Source organism: Zea mays, chromosome 4 (assembly GCF_902167145.1).
Source record: "Zea mays cultivar B73 chromosome 4, Zm-B73-REFERENCE-NAM-5.0, whole genome shotgun sequence".
In the NCBI taxonomy this organism is placed as follows: domain Eukaryota; kingdom Viridiplantae; phylum Streptophyta; class Magnoliopsida; order Poales; family Poaceae; genus Zea; species Zea mays.
The window spans coordinates 13,851,104-13,865,572 of NC_050099.1; positions in this window are offsets into that span (position 1 = coordinate 13,851,104).

A 14,469-nucleotide genomic window follows, 5' to 3' on the forward strand; every position below is an offset into this window, starting at 1 on the left:
CAAGCCCACACAATAATCTTTGCTCAAACGAGCGGGTAATACAAACTTTCTTGTGATCTTCCACAAGATTTGGAGACTCACAAGAGACACCTAGTCGTCTAGGAGCTAGAAGCTACAAGAGTAATGAATCCACAAAGAACTTGATGTAGTACCAAAGCTCAAATCAAGAAGAGCAAGAAGGATTTAGAGATGAAGCACCAAAATCGCAGCTCTTCAATCTCACTCAAAGATTTCTCTCCAAAGATTTGAAATGGGAGAGGCAAGAGGTGTGTGAGAGAGAGTGAGAGGTGTTTCTCAGGTTAGGAATGAAGTTTTGTGCGTGCTCTACTATGGGGAAGAGTGTGGGAGGTGTATATAAAGGTGCCCCCAAAAGCTGGTGGCCGTTGGGGAAATCTGACTGAAAACCGTTTGAACCGGTTCTAAAACCGGTTGAACCGGATTCCACCAGGGGGTTTTCGGTTCACTGGCGGACTCAGCCGGAGACTGGACTGGTCCCAAATTTGTTTGAGCCAGACCAAAATTCGGTTGAACCGGTTGCAAATTCGCTTGCAAATCTGGTTGAGCCGGGCCAAAACTCGGTTGAACCGGTTCCAAATTCGGTTGAACCGGTTGCAAATCCGGTTGAACCGAGCCAAAATTCGGTTGAACCGTTTTTCCAAAAATCTGCACACGACTTTTTCTGACAGGACTGACTGGCAGGTCAGACAGTGACAGAGGGGAACAGTGCAGAAACCGGTTGAACCGGTTTTAATTCCGGTTGAACCGATTTTTGAAACTGTTGCACAGATTTTGAGAAAATTGAAGTGAAACAAAAGTAAAATGGAAGTTTTAGATCAAGGATTTTGAGCTTTAGTACCAACACCAACCTTCTTTATGGATCCCCCTTGATAGTACGACGATTCCTATACTCAAGTTAGATAAAATATAATTAAGTAAACTCCTTGAGTCATTGGTGTCTCAAGTGTGATTTCTTCATGGTGTTGCTTCATAAGGATCACTGTTGGGGGTATGCTTCGTAGCCGAAGATCCTAAAGAAAGAGAACACCTTCGAAGGATCCTCTCAGGAGCAAGCGCCGAAGCTACTACCTATAGAGCTTCGGCATAATGACAAATCTCAAGACGAAGAGCCGATCCGACTTAAAGATGGATTGACTTAAAGACCCATGATGTTTTGTGTCATTATTGTAGTCGATTGTAAAGGACACAAATGTAATTTTACACAGGCTGCCCCTTTGCCTATAAATAGGTGAACAGTACCCCGACACTGTTCACGAAATCCTGTAATCGCTGTCACATTGTGCTGGAATTATTGCTTCCTGCCAAGACGAAGGTATAAATGTATCTAACTACTATGTTTTAATGTTTAAGTTCATATAATAAAATATGTGAATAATGTAATTCATATTCGATATGTCTTTCTATAATGTCTCATGTTTTATATTTTATTTCATATTGTCTCTTAAGATTGATCACGAAGATATGACCTTCGTGATATTTTTGCTCATGGCCTTCGTCCGAAGCTCATTAAATCCTTAGGGAGATAATGCTTCAGCGGACGAAGGGAATTAATATTTAACAAGTCCCCAACATTGGCGCCCACCTCCGGTGAACTCACTTCCACTTTTTTGAGCTGATGGCTTCGTTCAACAACCAAGCTGGAGCTGCTTCGGCTCTGAAGCTGGTACTCCCGATAACAGGCGGATCATGCTCAGAGCCAGCTAACAAGAAGCAGAAGAAGGAGGCACAGAGAAGGGTACAGCATGTCGGGGTGCAAGGACCCTTCATCAAGTCAAGATGGTCTCACATCCCAATTACCTTCTCTCAAGAGGACCTTCAGCTCAAGGATTACCCTCACAATGATGCTATGGTTATTTCTTGTGTTATCAAAGGATTTCTGGTCCACAATGTTCTGGTTGACATAGGCAGTGCAGCGGATATTATATTTGCTAAGGCCTTCAGACAGATGCAAGAGCCCGAAGATAAGATCCATGATGTTACACATCCCCTTTATGGCTTCGGAGGAAGGCAAATTGTAGCGCTCGGCAAGATCACGATGCCAGTGACCTTCGGATTTATCAATAATACAAGGACTGAACAAGTTGTGTTTGATATCGTTGACATGGAATACCCTTACAACGCAATCATTGGTCGTGGGACACTCAATGCTTTTGAAGCAATTCTTCACCCAACATATCTTCGTATGAAGATACCTTCGGATCAAGGGCCTATTGCTATTCATGGAAGTCAAGAAGCTGCCAGAAAGGCCGAAGGAAACTGGACAGATTCAAAAGCAATCCATAATATAGATGGAGCTGAAGCTTGTGAGCAATACAAATACAGAAGGGAGAAGGCTGCTTCGGCTGATCAGCCGAAGCCCATGCTTTTATGTGAAGATATAGCAGAGCAGAAGGTGTTGTTGGGGTCTCAATTGTCTGAGGAGCAGGAGAAAACCTTGACAAGGTTTTTGTTCAACAATAAAGATGTCTTCGCATGGTCGGCCAATGATCTCTGTGGTGTGAACAGGGATGTCATTGAGCACTCGCTCAATGTTGATCCATCCTTCAGACCTAGGAAGCAGAGACTTCAGAAGATGTCTGATGACAAAGCCGAAGGTGCTCGGAACGAAGTGAAAAGACTTTTTACTGCTGGCATCATTAGAGAAGTAAAGTACCCAGAATGGTTAGCCAACACTATCATGGTGAAGAAGGCCAATGGTAAATGGAGAATGTGCATCGACTTTACTGATCTCAATAAGGCTTGTCTGAAGGATGAATTTCCATTACCAAGAATAGATTCTCTAGTAGACGCAGCAGCTTCGTCAGAGCTCATGAGTCTACTAGATTGTTATTCAGGCTACCATCAAATTTGGATGAAGAAAGAAGATGAGCCAAAAACCAGCTTCATAACCCCCAGTGGTACATATTGTTATCTTCGGATGCCTGAGGGGCTCAAGAACGTTGGAGGAAGCTTTAGCAGAATGACAGCGAAGGTCCTTCATTCTCAGATAGGCAGAAACGTGCTAACATATGTTGATGATATCATAGTAAAAAGCACGAAGCAAGAAAACCGCATTGCTGATCTGCAGGAGACATTCGCTAATTTTAGGCAAGCTGGTCTGAAGCTGAATCCAGAAAAATGTGTCTTCGGAGTAAAGAAGGGGAAATTCCTTGGTTGTTTGGTTTCAACAAAAGGGATTGAAGCTAATCCAAATAAAATCGAAGCTATCCTTCGGATGGAGCCGCCAAGCACAAAGAAAGGGGCTCAACGGCTAACAGGAAGACTGGCATCTTTGAATCGATTTATATCCAGATCAGCAGAGAGAAATTTACCATTCTTTGAAGTACTGAAGTCAGCAGAAGTTTTTCAATGGGGATCAGCTCAGCAAAAAGCCTTCGAAGAGCTGAAGCAGTATCTGATAGATTTAACAACCCTAACTCCACCAGCGCCAGGGGCTCCTCTGCTGCTGTATGTGGCAGCTTCGCACTCTGCAGTAAGTGCGGCGCTTGTCCAGGAGAAGCTTGAAGGACAATTGAAAACGCAGGCTCCAGTATACTTCGTCTCCGAAGTTCTCAGTTTATCAAAGAAAAACTATACAGAATTGGAGAAAGTGTTGTATGCCGTCTTAATGGCCTCCAGGAAGCTTCGACATTATTTTCAAGCATACCATATAATTGTTCCTTCATCACAGCCTTTGAAGGATATTATGAGAAACAGAGAAGCTACTGGAAGGATTGGAAAGTGGGCTGCGGAACTCAACGAGTTCAGCATTGATTATGTGCATAGATCTTCGATTCAGTCCCAGGCGCTAGCAGACTTCATCGCTGACTGGACGCCAGGGGCTCAGGAAGAAGAAGCAAGTAAAGGTGCCGAAGCTTGGACAGTGTTCTACGATGGCTCCTAGGGAACCTTCGGGGCAGGTGCAGCTGTCGTTTTAATTGCACCTTCCAAAGTCAAAACATGCTATGCAGTGAAACTTGATTTCAGCTGCACAAATAATATTGCAGAATACGAAGCTTTGCTTTTGGGGCTTCGGAAGTTGAAGGCAATGGGGATAAGAAGGGCGGTTCTCAAAACTGATTCCCAAGTTATTTTTGGTCATGTTGACAAAAGTTGCAAAGCAAGAGATCTGAAGCTTGAGAAATATTTGGATACAGTTCGAAGGCTTGAAGCTTCCTTCGAAGGGTTTTCTATCAAGAATATTCCACGAGGAGAAAATGAGCACGCTGATCTGCTAGCCAAGTCAGCGGCACAGAGGCTACCTTTACCTTCGGAAGTATTCTTTGAAACAATAAAAGCACCTTCGGTCGACCTTCTTGAAAGAGCAGTGCTCAATATATCTCCTGTTTATAGCGAAGATTGGAGAACTGAGATCATGTCTTTTCTCCAGGGCAATTTCCTTTCATATGACGAAGCTTATCATAAGAGAATAGCGGCAAGAGCCCGTCCATATGTAATAATAAAGGGGAGTTATACAAGCATGGAGTCTGTTCTCCATTACTCAAATGTTTATCCAGAGCTGAAGGTATAGAGCTGATGAAAGAAATACATGCAGGGCTGTGTGGATCTCACATCAGATCTAGGCCCTTGCTGGGTAAAGTTTTTTGTCAAGGATTTTATTGGCCGAAGGCAGCTTCGGATGCAGCAAAATTAGTCCAAAAATGCGAAGGTTGCCAAAAATGTGCAAGAGATCAGAGACAACCTTCGTCTCTAACTCAATTAATACAGCCCACTTGGCCATTGCAAAGGTGGGGCCTTGATTTGCTAGGCCCACTTCCACCAGCACAAGGGAATTTAAGATATGTTGTGGTGGTAGTAGAATATTTTTCTAAGTTGATTGAGGCGAAGCCCTTAGCCACAATAACGTCGGTCACTGTTCAAAAGTTTTTCTGGCAAAATATTGTGTGTCGCTTCGGAGTGCCGAAGGCTATCACCGTGGATAACGGAACACAGTTTGATGCTGAAGCTTTCAAAGAGTTTTGTGAACAAATTGGCACGAAGATCCATTTTGCATCGGTTCGGCATCCGGAGTCAAATGGACTTGTTGAAAGAGCTAATGGCATTATAATGACAGAAATAATGAAGTTAATCTTCAACTAGCCCAGGGAGAAGTGGCCAGACGAATTAATCAAAGTGGTGTGGAGCCACAACACAACAATGTCAAGGTCAACAGGTTTTACACCATTCAAATTGTTGTTTGGTGATGAAGCAATAACCCCAGAAGAAGCTAAAGCGGGATCAATAAGAACATTGGCTTCGGCAGAGGACGAAGCTGATTATTCTGTGGCAAAAGATGCTATAGAAGGGATCAGGCTTCAGGCTGTGGAGAATATCAATAAATATCAAGCCGAAACAATAAAATGGTGTGACAGAAAAGTTCGGTTAAAAAATATTAAGCCAGGACACTTGGTACTTCGGAGAGTTGCCAACCCAGATACAGTAGGCAAGCTACAGTTGAAGTGGGAAGGACCTTTTCTGGTAGTATCTTCGTCAAGACCCGGTTCCTACAGGTTGAAGGATATGGACGACAACGACATTCCTAGATCTTGGAATGCAGATGAGCTTCGGCGGTATTATGTGTAGATTGATGTAATCTTTTTTATTCTTTCCTATGGCACCCTTTTCCTTTCCAAAGGGGGAGAAAGGTTTTTAATGGGGCCATAGCATGTAATTTCTCTTTTTCTTATATCAGCTCTACAAGAGCAATATCCCCCAAAGATGTAAATGTAAAAACCGAGCATGCACCATCGAGTGCAAAGAGAAAAGGAAAAACAGGGAGAAGCTCGAAAGACGTCCCTAAGGGGATGCAGAGCACAACGAAGCTACAAAAAGACGTTCCTAAGGGAGCGCAGCGTAAGTTTTCTGCTCAAAAGTCGTTCCTACGGGAATGCAGAGCTTACAACAAAAAGTCAACGCTGATTCCGCCGAAGTATAAGGCGAAGCGTGAAAAGTCAACGCGATACCGCCGAAAGTAAAAGGCGAAGAAGTTCAAAAGACGTTCTTAAGGGAATGCAGAACTTACAGCGAAAAGTCAGCGCTGATACACCGAAAAATAAGCGGTGAAGCCGAAAAATAAACGGCAAAGATTTGTTATTCCTAAGGGAATAAGAGTTTTGATTGTGGTTTCGTTTGTGTCTTCGAACACTCATTTGCATGATACATTACATCATACATTTGCATTCGTAAACATTCACTTAGACATACATAGGATCATCATCATCATCATAACATACACACTTGCTTCGGCTTTAAAAGATAAGGCTTCGGAAAAAAGGGAAAAGAGGCAATTTTATGCTTCGCTGTGTACGCAAAGAAGGGAAGGTGTTTTTCGCCTTCGGCTCAAAAATATTAATTTCGTCCACACCAAAGCACTTTATATATTGACAGAAAGGTAAGATTATATTACAAGGTATAGATAAAGTCCACGAAGTGAAATTTAATTACATCATACTTTATACAAGTTATCACAGGAGTTTTTTGAGCTATTTCTACAGACTACTCGAGCTTCGTCAGCATTCATGGAGCTTCGTCTTTTTACTCCGTAGCTTCAGCTTCGGCTTCGTCATCCTGTATGTAAGTATTATAAGCTAAATTCAAAATTCAAAGGAAAAGGTAAGCATAAGGTATGATTTTGTTACCGGCTTAAGGTGGCTTCGAGCTTCGTCACCAGCTTTGCTTCGTCCACCCTTTGTCCATACTAATTTTATAAATCTATTCGCAATACTTCGGGCAAGGTTGGGAATGTTATCTAAGTCTGCTGGTGACAAGCTGAAGTTGGGTCTATTGATAACCTTTCCGTGTTCACAGCCAGACTTCAGAAAGGCAACAGCTGTGCCCCGAGAAGCTACCAGGGCACAGAAGTCACCATGCCCAGCTATAACTTCGTCAAGATCATTAATTTCACCTTCAATATGCTCGAAGGCACCAGGCAGGTCTTCAGCCGAAGGAGTAAACTTCTCGCTGCTGGCTCCAACAAAATAGAACACCTGCTTCAGCCGTTGAACGCATCGATTGCTGAACTCCAGACATTTATTCTGAAGGCTTGTCAAAGATTCTTTCAGCTCTGAACTTTTTTGGACTTCGGCCTCAAGTTTTGCATCAAGCTTCAGCTTTTCTTGTTCGAAGTTTTCTGATTAAGAAAGAAGCTTCGAATTTAATTCTGTTATTTTAGCTTCAGCATCCGCTAATAAGCCTTCGGTTGTTTGAAGCTCGAAGTCTTTCTTTTCGATAACAACTGATTGCTCTTTTATCTTGTTCCCTAAGTTCTCAATTATAACTTTGAGCTTTTTATCCTCTAAGTCCTGCTGCATTTTTAAAGCCTTGCTCAACAGCATACTCTGCGGACAAATAACCTTCGTTAGAAAACATTTATGTTATTACAAATAATAAAAGTTAGACAAAAGTTGTTTACCTTAAAATTGGAATAAAATAAACTACCGACAATGTGTTGTCGTCGGTAGCGGCTGATATCTGTTTCGAGCTTCGGGAAACCGATACTCTTTGATAGAGTACCGATAACCTTCGCGACAGTCTGATCTCGTACGCAGCCCAACCTTTCATCATCAATGCCACCGAAGAGAAGCGCTCCCGGCCGGTACCCGCAAGATATAGCATATTCTTTTAGTTCTTCTTTTTTAGCTTTTGTCAGCTCTTGGCCAACTAACTTTTGAAAGTTAAATGCTTTAAATGCTTCATCTTCCGAAGTATCTTCGGTCATTTTTTCCTTCTCGAGGTTTGCGGTCGTAGTCTCTTCGGTGGCTGCGGCAGCCTCTTCTACGGCAGCTTCTTCCGCGGCCATGTTTAGTAGTATTTTGTCTATATCAGCAACCATGCTTTCTAAATTAATATCTTCGGATTTGGCATCTTCGGCTCTGGCCTCTTCTGCGACAGCCTCCGAAGGTACAGCGTCAGTAGCTTTCATGCTTTCAATAGCCGGCATCTTCGGAGCTGAAGCTCCTGGTGGTGTTGCTTCAATGACTTCTGTCACAGTAACGATTCTTTGCCTCTTTGGCCTAGGTGCCTTCGTTTTTGCGGGCTCCTTTTCCTTCTGAAAAAGCTTCGTCAGATGTAGTCCCAGTGGACTTAGTTTGACAGGCAAAGTTTCAGTCATTACCTTTAAGATTTCCTCTACTTCGGTAGCAGAGGATGTCGTAGAAGTCCTTTCTTTTTCATCAATTGATTTTTGCTTCGGAGTCAAAGTCGTTCTTTTCTTCGGAGCAACTATTTTCGCCTCAGACTCTTGTTTTTTCTTCTTCGGTTGATCTTCATCGTCCTTATTCAGAGCACTAGCTACTCTCTTCCTTTTTTGGCCTTCGACACCCTTGTCCAGCCGCTCATAGTCAGGATATTCAAAACCTATAGCATCCATCACTCAGTTTAGCCTTCGTTTCGGACGGGTGCCGAAGGCCGCAGTCATCAATTGGTCTTCTTTTTTAGAATAATTTCCAAGTATTTCGTTGCACATTACTTCGATTGTATCCAGCCATTCTTGGCAAGGCACTTTGAAGTGCCTCTTGAATTTGTAATGGTAGGGCAGCCAGATAAGTTCTCCTTCCTTCTTTTTTCCTTCAAGCTTCGGCATGGCCCACTCTTTCATAGTTGGAAACACTTTGAAAGCCAAAAATTCCTGCACTAAGTCCCTAGTGTCGATGTGCTCTGCGATAACCCTAAATTCAGCCAACGCAATTTGGGTTGGACCCTCTAGTGTCATATTGCACGAGGGTCTGGTCTCTCTGAAGATCAACTCTAACGGACTCTGAACCAGCTTCTCCTTATCATCGTTAACTTTGACGTAGAACCATTCAGATTTCCAGCCAGCTGGCCACTTGCTTCGGTAACTGATCACTGGAAACTTTGTAGTCTTGTGGTAGGCAAAATTGTAGCAGCCGAAGTTTTCATGTAACCCATCTCCTCTAGCCTTGGTCTAATAATGTAGCTCGTGCACTCGGCAGAAACCTTCGGTAAATGGTTCCACCCCTTGGCTTCGGAGAGCCCAAATGTAAACGCTAAGCCTAACGATAGCGTTAGGAGTTAGCTGATGAAGGTGGATCCCAAACTTCTTCAGCACATCTGCAATCATCTTATTCAAAGGGAATCTCAAACCAGCTTTAAAGAAACTTTTAAAAACTACTACTTCATCTTTTCCTGGCTTCGGAATAGTTTCTTCCCCACCAAAGCGAACTAGCTCTTTCTTTTCTTCATTAAAATAACCCAGTTTCAACATCTTAGGTAGGTCACCTTCGGAGATGGTGGATTTTCCAAAATCCAGATGGCTGAGTTTGCTTAGCACCGCGCTGCTATAATCATCTTCAGACTCGGTCTCCTCAACATCAGCGGCCGGGACGTCCTCCGATGTTACCAGCCCAGACCGCTTCATTGCTTCGGAAATCGGAACAGTCTCAGTAGCTTCGGTCTCATCTCCCTCACGATCAACCCTAGCAGTGGAGCGAACTCTGGCCATTTGATTATGACTTTCTTGAAATTTTTGTTGTTGACTTTTTTGATTTTCCCGAAGCTCTTCCTCTTGTGACGAAGCAAAATCAAAAGCGAACTTTCGTCTGAGCACGATGATTAAGCTTCGGCTATGACTAAAATTTTGGCAGCCAAACAGTGCAATAGCAATGAATGTTGTGGTAACTTCACACCTACCCGTCTGTTTATATAGTGTCGCAGGTGGGAAGGTGAATCGTCAAGGTCTCCCGTACCGAACAAATAGTCACCCGCACTCGCTGAACGGTGGGCCACAGGGTCCGAGAAGGTGAATCGCTGGGGGGCGCGTAACTGCTGCAAGATGGGGCCACCGCGCGTGCGCCGGTTATTTTAATCGTTTCTCGCCAACGAGCTCAGGGAAGGTATTTTTCGGATCTTTGGCGTCCCGAAGCCTAGAAGATTTTTTTCACGGACCAAGCTCGTTATGAAAAATGATCTAGCACCGCGAAGGGGCTACTGTTGGGGGTATGCTTCATAGCCGAAGATCCTAAAGAAAGAGAACACCTTCGAAGGATCCTCTCAGGAGCAAGCGCCGAAGCTACTACCTATAGAGCTTCGGCATAATGACAAATCTCAAGACGAAGAGTCGAACCGACTTAAAGATGGATTGACTTAAAGACCCATGATGTTTTGTGTCATTATTGTAGTCGATTGTAAAGGACACAAATATAATTTTACACAGGCTGCCCTTTGCCTATAAATAGGTGAACAGTACCCCGACACTGTTCACGAAATCCTGTAATCGTTGTCACATTGTGCTGGAATTATTGCTTCCTGCCAAGACGAAGGTATAAATGTATCTAACTACTATATTTTAATATTTAAGTTCATATAATAAAATATGTGAATAATGTAATTCATATTCGATATGTATTTCTATAATGTCTCATGTTTTATATTTTATTTCATATTGTCTCTTAAGATTGATCGCGAAGATATGACCTTCGTGATATTTTTGCTCATGGCCTTCGTTCGAAGCTCATTAAATCCTTCGGGAGATAATGCTTCAGCGGACGAAGGGCATTAATATTTAATATTTTTATGTTGCATTGTTCTTAATTCATAGCATTTGAGAACAAGTCCCCAACAATCACAAACATCTTTGTCTCACCTTTTGAAGCAAACACAAATCGAGCCTGTGACTTGTGCCATTTCACCATATACGAGTTCAAATTATGGCTTCATGTCACCTTAGTGATGCATCAACATGTTGTAACTCTTTATAGCTGATTAGTTCATCGACTTAGTGCAAGTACTCTCTTCTTCACCTTAGCCATGGTACCTCGGTCTACAAGTCGTCGCTTGGCCTTCACCTTCGCTTAGTTCCTCGAAGCCCTTTCCTTGTTATCTTCACCCTATCAAGCCATTCTTGAGTCACATCCTATTGAGCATCCATTGAGAGAATCATTTCTTCAATATTGTGAACCTTGCTTGAATGTCATCTAGATATAACTACCAAGATCAATCAAGCTCTAAGCTCTAGTTTGATTCTCATATATTCATATATGGACTAATAGTAATATGGTCAAGCCAATTCACGATTCCTCATATCTTATTATGATCATATTTATGCATAGTGATTTCTCAGGACTTGTCCATATATTCAAACCGATATAGAGACCATATTATATCCATTTGCATTGTCTCACTGGTTATTTGACCTTGTGTTGAACTTTGTTCACTGATCATTATACACTATTCAAGTATGTTCATCATACTGAATTTCCTGTTCAACACTTAGCAAACTTGTTAGACCTTTAAATGTGTTGTTATCCAAATCACCAAAACTCACAAAAGGGATGAATGCACTTTCAATTAGTGTGCTGTGTCGCGCGCTTCGCCGTGTGACGGTTCACATTAATTTCAGATTATTTAATGTGTTGCGTCGCGCGTTTCGTTGTGCAACGTTTTGTTTTAAATTCAGTTTAAGTGGCATATGTTGTCGTGTGCTTTGTTGCGCGACGCTTTACGTTATTCTCATATTTAATTCAAGTGTTTCGTTGTGCGCTCCGTCGCACGATGATTCGCTTAATTTTAGATTATCTTAATTGTTGTGTCGCGCGCTTCATCGCGCGACGATTCATTTTAATTTCAGCTTAACTTGTGTGTGCTGTCGCACGCCTCGTCGTGTGGCAACTCGTACCAATTTTCAGTTAGTTCGTGTGTGCCGTCGTGCGTTTCGCCGTGTGACAATCCTTTAAATTTACCTTGAATTGTTTATAATAATTAAATGTGTAGCGTTACTTTATTTTATGCATAGCGCGATTGTCAAATTAATATGGTTATGTTTAGGAAAGTACTTTAATCTATAGTTGTTTAACGTAATTGTCCTTCGATTGTAGCCTCGACCGTTGTTTTCTCTTTCTCACTTAGTCGTAGGTGTGAGCCCTGCGCCAAGCGTCTGCTTATTTGTTATATTCTACTGCGTGGTGTATTATTCTTTATGTATTAAAATCGTGGAATGTATGTTTGAACTCGTATAGATAACGGTCCGTTGGCGGAGTTCGAAGGAGTTGCAGGTGAAGACCCTCTGCAGCAGCTGGTTGGTGAAGGCAAGTGTCCCTTGACCCATCTATGTCCTACTCATTTTATAATTCACTCCCCGCATTTACACAATTTATACCTAAGGATAGCTTTGTTTATCATGTCCTTGTTTACCTATGTGGGTTGGATCATATTGGTTTTAGCTCAATGCTAGTGCTTCACACTAATCAATGAACATGATGAGATTATTTATGATATGTTGTTTTCCCTTTTGATAATGATATTGTGACATTTAAGGGGACTCGAGTGGTTTTCCGAGTGCCTCTCCATAAGGACTGGTTCGTTGGATGACCACCGGGGAAAACAGTACAACCATGAGGGTGGTATGAGATGCCCTTAGCTGAATAATTTGAGGAACTGAGGTGTACTTCGCTTCGCCGTCGTGCCATCAATGGGCCTCGGTGTATGTGGCTCGCTCTGCCGAGGGTGGTTTGCCCCTTAGGGAGGAGTGCGGTACATTTAGGAAGCCTAACGGGCGGCTACAGCCTCAGGGAATCTTTGTAAAGGGTGCGTAGTGAAACCTTGCCTATTCACCTTGGTAGTGTTTAAAGGTTTGATCGGCCCGAGGCAAAAAAGAATCACGGCTCGTGGGTAAAGTGTGCAACCTCTGCAGAGTGTTATGAAACTGATATATCAGACGTGCTCGTGGTTATGAGCGGCCTTGGGAGCTCCACTGATTAGAGAAACATTGATCAGAGATGCTTTGTTTACAGATGATGATGAGGATAATGCTGGTCTCTATTGCGATTATGATTATGGTTATGGTTTCTGGTATTCTTTTCGTTTGGAAAGGGTACTTTTGGGTTAACAACTTGGGCTAATGCTAAATCCTGGCTCTTTACTAGTAATAATTACCTGACCAACTAAAAGCAACTGCTTGACTTTAACCCCACATAAAGCTAGTCCACTACAGCCAAACGGGACAATTGTTGAGTATGTTGATGCGTACTCACCCTTGCTTTACACACCAAACCCCCTAGGTTGTCCATGTTGCAACCACTGCTCAGGAGAAGATGAAGTCATGGTGGAGGACTTCCATGAGTTCCAGGAGTACGATGAGTTCTGGGTGTGGGTTAGCAACAAACCCCCAATCGGCTGCCTGTGAAGGCCGAGTTTATCTACGTTTCGTTTTCGCACTTTCATAACTATTAATGACTATGCGGATGTCTTGGACATCATGATGTAATCAACTATTACCCTCTTTTATGTTATTATTTAAGCACTGTGTGATGATGTCCAGTTATGTAACTGTTGTGTACGTGAATTGCTGATCCTGGCACGTACATGGTTCGCATTCGGTTTTCCTTCTAAAACCAGGTGTGGCAGATGTCCATGACTCAAAATGTCCCCTCGTAAGTAGGGGATAGCTTGTTCATCCCTAACGGTTAAGGATGTGCAAAAGCATGAGATGCCCTTTGATGAGTGGTTGGTCTCTAACGTGGCATAGATGGTAGTGGCATACAGTGTGTTGGTAGTCTGTTGCCTAGAGAAGAAATTTCCATCACTGTATACCAAGGAAGTCCAACCCCTTAGGGCAGATTTGTCCTACAAAAAACTCAGTGTATGCTTTGACACAGGGAGAGCCCTTAGTGATTTTTGGGGGAAGCTTGACTCAGGCCCCATAACAAGAAAGAACGATGCTTTTAATATAGTTCAAATGATGAACAGGTGCGTTAGGACTAAGACAAATGGGTGATCTGGAGGATCAACACCTCAAGCAATACATTAGAAAACGAATTGAAAACCTACTAGAATATACAAAGGTCTAAGACATGAGATGAAACCAAGCCAAACATGAAGATGATAAAGTAACAAGGAGTAGAAGGGTTTTAGCAGATGTCGAACCAATGCATTGTACTACTCTATGGGGCGTAAGGCTAAGCTAACCCTAAATTGTAGATAGACCAATAGTGGTAAGAGCTTAGACCATATGGTCTCACTATACACGCATAGAGGTGCTTCAGACTAAGCATTGGGCTCATGGTAGAGATGACATTGGATCATACGATCACACTGTTTATGCTCAATAGGAACATTGGACTTATCTTGTACATGAGCGTTAGACCATCGAGATGGAGTTTGGCGGTGGATAGAGAGGCTCCAAATAAGGAAAAGGAGCATCAGACTAGTTCGATGGTTGGTGTCGGAGTATACGTCATAGAGGTGTGCCCCAATAATGGACAGTGGCTAGTGCCAACACAGTAGTCATTGTAAGACATCGAATCCTGATACAAGGTTCAATTGCTACTCGTTAGACGGTCTAATAGTATGTAGATAGAGTTGTTGAGGGTGCAACATCTATAGCTCACCTTAGAGGCTATAAATAGAACCCTAGCTAATTATTTGAGATGAATGGAAGCTAAGAAACATAGCAAGTGAGTTGATGCTCATGTTTGGTAGCTCTAGAAATCTATATGCTCAAAGAATCACTTGGTGGTT